Consider the following 6,168-nt stretch of genomic DNA (forward strand, 5'->3'; position numbering starts at 1 on the left):
CTTGAACTCACTGTGTAGCCCAGGTTGGCCTCGATAATCCTCCTGCCTCAGACTCCAAGCACTGGGATTACAGGCATGCACCACCATGCCTGGCTTTTCTTTCTTTATTTTGTGACAGGTTCAAGCTAAATTCCTCTGGTAGGTCTTTTTAAAAAATTTTTTTTGGTACCTGGGATGGAACTCGGGACCTTGCACTTGGCAGGCAGGCAACGGCACCACTGAGCTAAATGCCCAGCCCTGGTAGGTCTTGAACTTGCAACCCTCTTGCCTCAGCCTTCCAGAGTGCTGGGTTGCAGGCATGTGTCACCACATCCAGCCCTTATATTTTACTTTGAGACAGGGTCTTGGTAAATCATTGAATTCCCCAGGCTGGGCTTGAACTTGAAATCCTGCCTTGCCTCCCAGAGTACTGGGCTTACAGGCATGGGCCACTGGACCAAACTCTGCTTTCTATTGGATCTGCTTCCTCTCTCCCTTGACCTTTGGGTCAGATTTCTGCTCAGCTGTATGTACATGTCTTAGTCATTTAAGGACTGTTTTTCCAGGACTGGTAGTATAAGACTGGTTTGCTCTAAAGCCACCTAATCTCTCTCCTCCCCCTCAAGACTGAAGTCCCCATGCTAAGTGTAACCGAGCTATTTCCAGGACACTGTGACCTTGTGATTGATCCACATGATTGATCCATATGCAATGTCAGGTCACCCAGGAGGTACCCAGAAGTCTCCAGTTGTCCTTTCTTACCCCAAACCCATCTTCTTTCCCTTCACCTAAGGGTAAAAGATGCTTGAGGCTGTGTTTAAATTACCCTGGGCATCTCCTTGGTTTGCCGACTTTCCCATTCATCTTTTTTCTTTGCCCCAACAACTTGTCCTAGAGTTGCTGGACCTGTTCAAGTGACAGGTAAACAGACTTGGGGTTGGTAATGGGGTGATTTAAGGCTGGGGGTTAAGTGATTGAAAGTGCAGTAATCATTGGTCTGTGTGTGCCCAAACTGGGTGCTTCCTGAGACATGAATTCAGAAAACGGAAGTGTTAGGGCCAGGAACGTAGCTCAGTGGCACCAAACCTGCCTGATAAGCACAAGGTCCTGAGTTTGATCCCCAGTACCAAAAATGATAAGAATAAAGAAAACAGCAGGATTAGCATGAGCTGAGGGTGAGGTTTTGGGCTCCTGACAAAATATCACCCATTGGACACTTCAGCAGATCCAAGTGAGAGTCAGTGCCTTCAGCAAAAGCGGCCTTCAAGTCCCTGAGAAGCTAGGCCAGCCACCATTATCACTATGACCTACCAATGGGCGTCACCTACAGCAAAGCTAGTGGGAGACTAACCATATACAGTGGACCCTTGACTTACAAGTTTGATTATTTCCTGAGGGCTGGTTGTAACTCAAGTTGGTTGTAAGTCAATGCAGCTGAAGTCTGGATGTGTACCTGGGTACATGCTATAGACAAGAGACAGATGAATCTTCCATTAACCTAATTAACCCTAGATATTCAGATGTCAGGCAGGTCATAACTTGAGGGTCCACTCTACTGCTCAGGGGATGACCTCCAAAATTAGTGATTGTTAAAGTCAGCTAAAAGCAAGTGAACTAAAGGATTTATCTAGGCTTTCCCTCAGTTTCAGTATTGGGACTCCACAGTGAACAGCCAGATAAAGTATCTGGCCTTTCCTGAGGGATTCACTCAGAGCTACGTGCATATGTTATTCACTTTTTTTTTCTTGGTACCGGGGATTGAACTTAGGACCTTGCCCTTGCCAGACAGGCACCACTGAGCTACATCCCTGGCCCATGTTATTCATTGTTGTAGAATTTACCAACAAGTGAATTTAAGGGCCAAATGACAGAGTGGTAGGAATTGGGAAACTGGCCATTGGGATGCTTTGCCTACACCATTTCTGTGTGTGTGTACTTTTGTTGTTGTCGTTTTGGTTTGGTTTTTTTTTGGTACCGGGGATTGAACTTGGGTCCTTGCGCTTGCAAAGCAGGTGGCAGAAGCACTGAGCTAAATCCCTAGCTTTTTTTGTGTGTGTGTGGTACCGGGGATCGAACTTGGGACCTTGCGCTTGCGAGGCAGGCAGCAGCACCACTGAGCTAACTCCCAGCCCCCTTGTTTTAAAGTGTGAAATATACGTAACATAAAAGTCACCATTTTACTCTTTTTGAGTGTACAGTTCAGTACCATTAGGTACATGCACATTGCTATGTGACCATCTCCATGGTGCATCCTTGGAACTTCTTTGTCATTCCAAATTAAAACACTGAGAAACAATAGCCCCCCATTTCTCCCTTCCCAAGCCCCTGAATGCTACTATTCAACCCCACTACACACACACACACACACACACACACACACACACACACACACACACACACAAGATTAAATCCAGAGCATTGCACATGCTAGGCAAGTGCTCTACCACAGAGCTACATTCCCAACCCTCTTTATTTTGAGACAAGTTCTCTTTATGCTGCTCAGGCTGGCCTTGAACTTGCAATCCTCCTGCCTCAGCCTCCCAGATAGCTGAGATTACAAGTATGTACCACCACACCCAGCTCTCTACTTTCTTTGTGAATTTGACTATTCTTGGTACCTCCTTGTATTAAAGTTCTCCAGAAAAACAGAACCAATAGGAGATGCACCAATAGTAACAATGACCACCAATTATGGAGATAGACAAATCCCAGGATTTGCTGTCAACAAGCTAAAGACTTAGGAAAGTCCAGGGTGCCCTTCAGATAAAGCTGGATGGCCTAGGAAGCCAGATGAAGCAGCCAAACAGAGAATTCCTCTTTCCTCCACCTTTTTGTCTGATTCAGACACTCAGAGAATGGCATGATGCCCACTGACACTGAAGAGGATGGTAATTGCTTTACTCTATTGACTCAAATGCTAGTATTGTCCAGAAATACCTTATAGACACACCCAGAAGCAATGTTTAGCCAAATATTTGGGCTTCCTGTAACATGATCAAATTGACACACAAACTTAACCAATCACACCCATATAAACAATCATGACATTTGTCCTTTCGTGTCTGGTTTAGCATGAGTTGTTATTGTTTTGCTGTTTTATTGTTTCCTGAGATAGGGTCGAACTATGTAGTCCAGGCTGGCCCCGAACTCCTGCCTCAGCCTCCCAAGTTCTAGGATTACAGGTATGTGCCACTATGCCTGCTAGCATGATATTTTTAAGGCTTATCCATGTTGTAACATGGATCAGAATTCTACTTCTTTTAAGGGTAAATCATATTCTATTTTATGCATATACCACATTTTGTTTATGTATATTCTATTTTACGTATATGCCCATTTATGTGACAATGGCATGTGGGTTGTTTCCACGTTTTTTTTTTTTGGTTTTTTTTTGGTACTGGTGATGGAACTCAGGACCTTGCGCTTGCATTGCAGGCGGTGGAACCACTGAGCTAAATCCCTGGCCCGCCACCTTTTGGCTATCATGAATAATGTTGATATGAACATTGGTGATTCTTTGGGGTATATACCTAAAGTGAAATTCCTGGATCTTATAACTCTTATTCAACTTTTTTTCCCCAGTACTGGGAGTTGAACCCAGGGCCTTTGGACTGAGCTACATCCCCACACTGAGTCACTGCATTGCCCAGGTTGGGCTAAAATTTGTGATCCTCCTGCCTCAGCCTCCCAAGTGCTAGGATTATGACATGTGTCACCATGCCTGGCTTAGTGTACAAGTCTTGAAAGTCAAATTGTTTTAAACATCATACTTGTATCTTTGGGCTGAACTTAATGAGCTAGCTGCAGGTTTTGAACTCTGTGAGTAGTGCTCTAAGGGTTATGATAGAGGAAATTTCCAGTGCTGCTAAAGATACTCGTGTCTTGTTCTCTCCCTGAACAAAACCTGAGCCCCTGGGGCTGAGTATGTAGTTCAGTGGGAAAGAGTTTGCCGACTGTGTGTGAGGCCCTGGGTTCCATCCTCACACTGGAAAAAAATCTGAGTCCCTTGAAAGCAGGATGGTGCCTCCTCTGCCCTAAACCCCCCTTAATACCAACAGTAGCGGACACACCAGGACACTAGGACAGTAGCCATAGCGACTACTTACAAAATGCAAACTTGATCGGTTCTTCCTGCTTTCTACCCCTCAAAAGTATTCCCATGAGGATAGCTGTTCTCCAAAGCCCTATGATGGGATTCCAGAAACCTCACCGATCTTAGAAAGTCCCCTTTCTGGTCCCTCCCTACTCTCTAGCCATTCTGGTCTTCTTTTCATCTTTCCAAAACCACAGAGGACATAAAGGTAGAGCACTTTACTAATATGCTCTAACACTCTGGGTTCAATCCCTAGTGCTGCAAAAAGAAGGAAAAATAACATTTTTCAAACATTTCTATTTGCAGCCCACTGTGAGATGTTTTCTTTTTCTTTGTCGACCATCCCCAGTGAAATTTATTATTTTGCATTGTAACTTGTTTGAGTTGTGTGTGTGTGTGGTACTAGGGATGAAACCCAGAGCCTTCTCACTGAGCTACATCCCCAGGAATTCCTCCCAATCCTACCCTCCCTTTTTTTTTTGAGACAGGGTCTTACTAAATTGCCCAGACTAGGCTCAAACTTTCAACCCTCCTGCCTCAGCCTCCCAGGGTGCTGGGATTACAGGCCTGCACCTCCAGCCCAGTTTATTCTATTTGCTTTTTTAAAAAAATTAGGTGGTGCAGGCCTGTAATCCCAGCACTCGGGAGAGGCTGAGGCAGAAGGATCACTGTGAATTTAAGGCCAGCTTGAACTGCATAAGGAAACCTTGTCTCAAAAAAAAAAAAAAATCAGTACCCATTAGATTGATATTACAACCAATTAGTGGGACACAACATGAAGATTGGAAAACACTGCTCTAAGCATTCAATTTCTTTGCTTCCAGCCACTGTGTATGTTCAGCCCTCTGTGTGGAAAGCTTTGCCTATATTCTCTTCACCTGGATGGATCTCACTCATTGGATTAATTTTTTTTTTTTTGGTACCAGGGATCGAACTCGGGTCCTTGTGCTTGCAAGGCAGGCAGCGGAACCATTGAGCTAAATCCCTGGTCCCTGGATCTCACTCATTCTTCAAGCATCCATCAAAGTGTGTTTCCCTCTCTGGAGCTGACTGCCTGCTTTTGAATCCTGAAGATCATACAAGTAACAAGTAAATTAATACACAAATGGACTCAAACAGTGTGAGTCACATAGTAATGCTTCTTATCTCAAAAGTTAGAATTGTACAACTATTTGTGCCACTGCTTTCTGTCTCTGTACACTTCCCTATGATATCCATGAAGCCAGGCATTTTGGTTAACTTTTTTTTTGTTTTTTGGTACTGGGGATCGAACTCAGGACCTTGTGCTTTCGAGGCAGGCAGCAGCAACACTGAGCTAAATCCCGGCCCAACTTCTGATCATCTTTACATTCCTAGCACCTCACTTGGCCTGACACATAACTGTCACTCAGAAAACTACTTAATAAAGAATTGGCAGGGGGCCAGGGATTTAGCTCAGTGGTTCCACCGCCTGCCTTGCAAGCTCAAGGACCCGAGTTCAATCCCTGGTACAAAAAAAAAAAAAAAAAAGAATTGGCCAGAAGGAAGGAAGAAAACTTGAGGTTTCCAGAGAGAAAAAATCTGTGTCACTGAGCCTCAAAAGCAGCAAGACCATTGGCACACTGTAACTTGAGCTTTAATGGAAACAATGTATCTAACCAGGCTGGCACTGCTACACCTTCCCTTTTCTCACTGCGAATGGGAGCCATGAAAAACATCTGGAGGGAACAGGCTCCAAGTACAAACCCAAGGGGATCCTAGCCTGGCCCCAAGCCATCCAAGTTCTCCCCAAGGCTCCCTGAAAGCAGCAAGTGCCTTCTGTTTCTCCAGAGGAGCTCTGGTCTTGGCCTTCACCGTGGACGTCTGGCTCCTGACTTCCAGCACAGACTCTTGGGCTTCCTGATAAGGACTCCAGGCCTTTGACTCAAGACTGGATCTTTCAGATCTCCAGCACAGACACCAGTTTGCAGTCTTCAAACCTGACTCTGCAGGCGGCATTGTAACCCTACCTTGTAAATACATATCTATGTTCTGTTACTCTAGTGAACTTTGACAGATTTCCAATTTCCCCAGAACGATGTATTGAAATTGTTATTTCTCCAGTGTATGTCCTTATC

The sequence above is a fragment of the Heterocephalus glaber genome, unplaced genomic scaffold, assembly GCF_053883595.1.
Source record: "Heterocephalus glaber isolate CG9 unplaced genomic scaffold, H.glaber_assembly_v1.0 deba00001452, whole genome shotgun sequence".
Lineage (NCBI taxonomy): Eukaryota > Metazoa > Chordata > Mammalia > Rodentia > Bathyergidae > Heterocephalus > Heterocephalus glaber.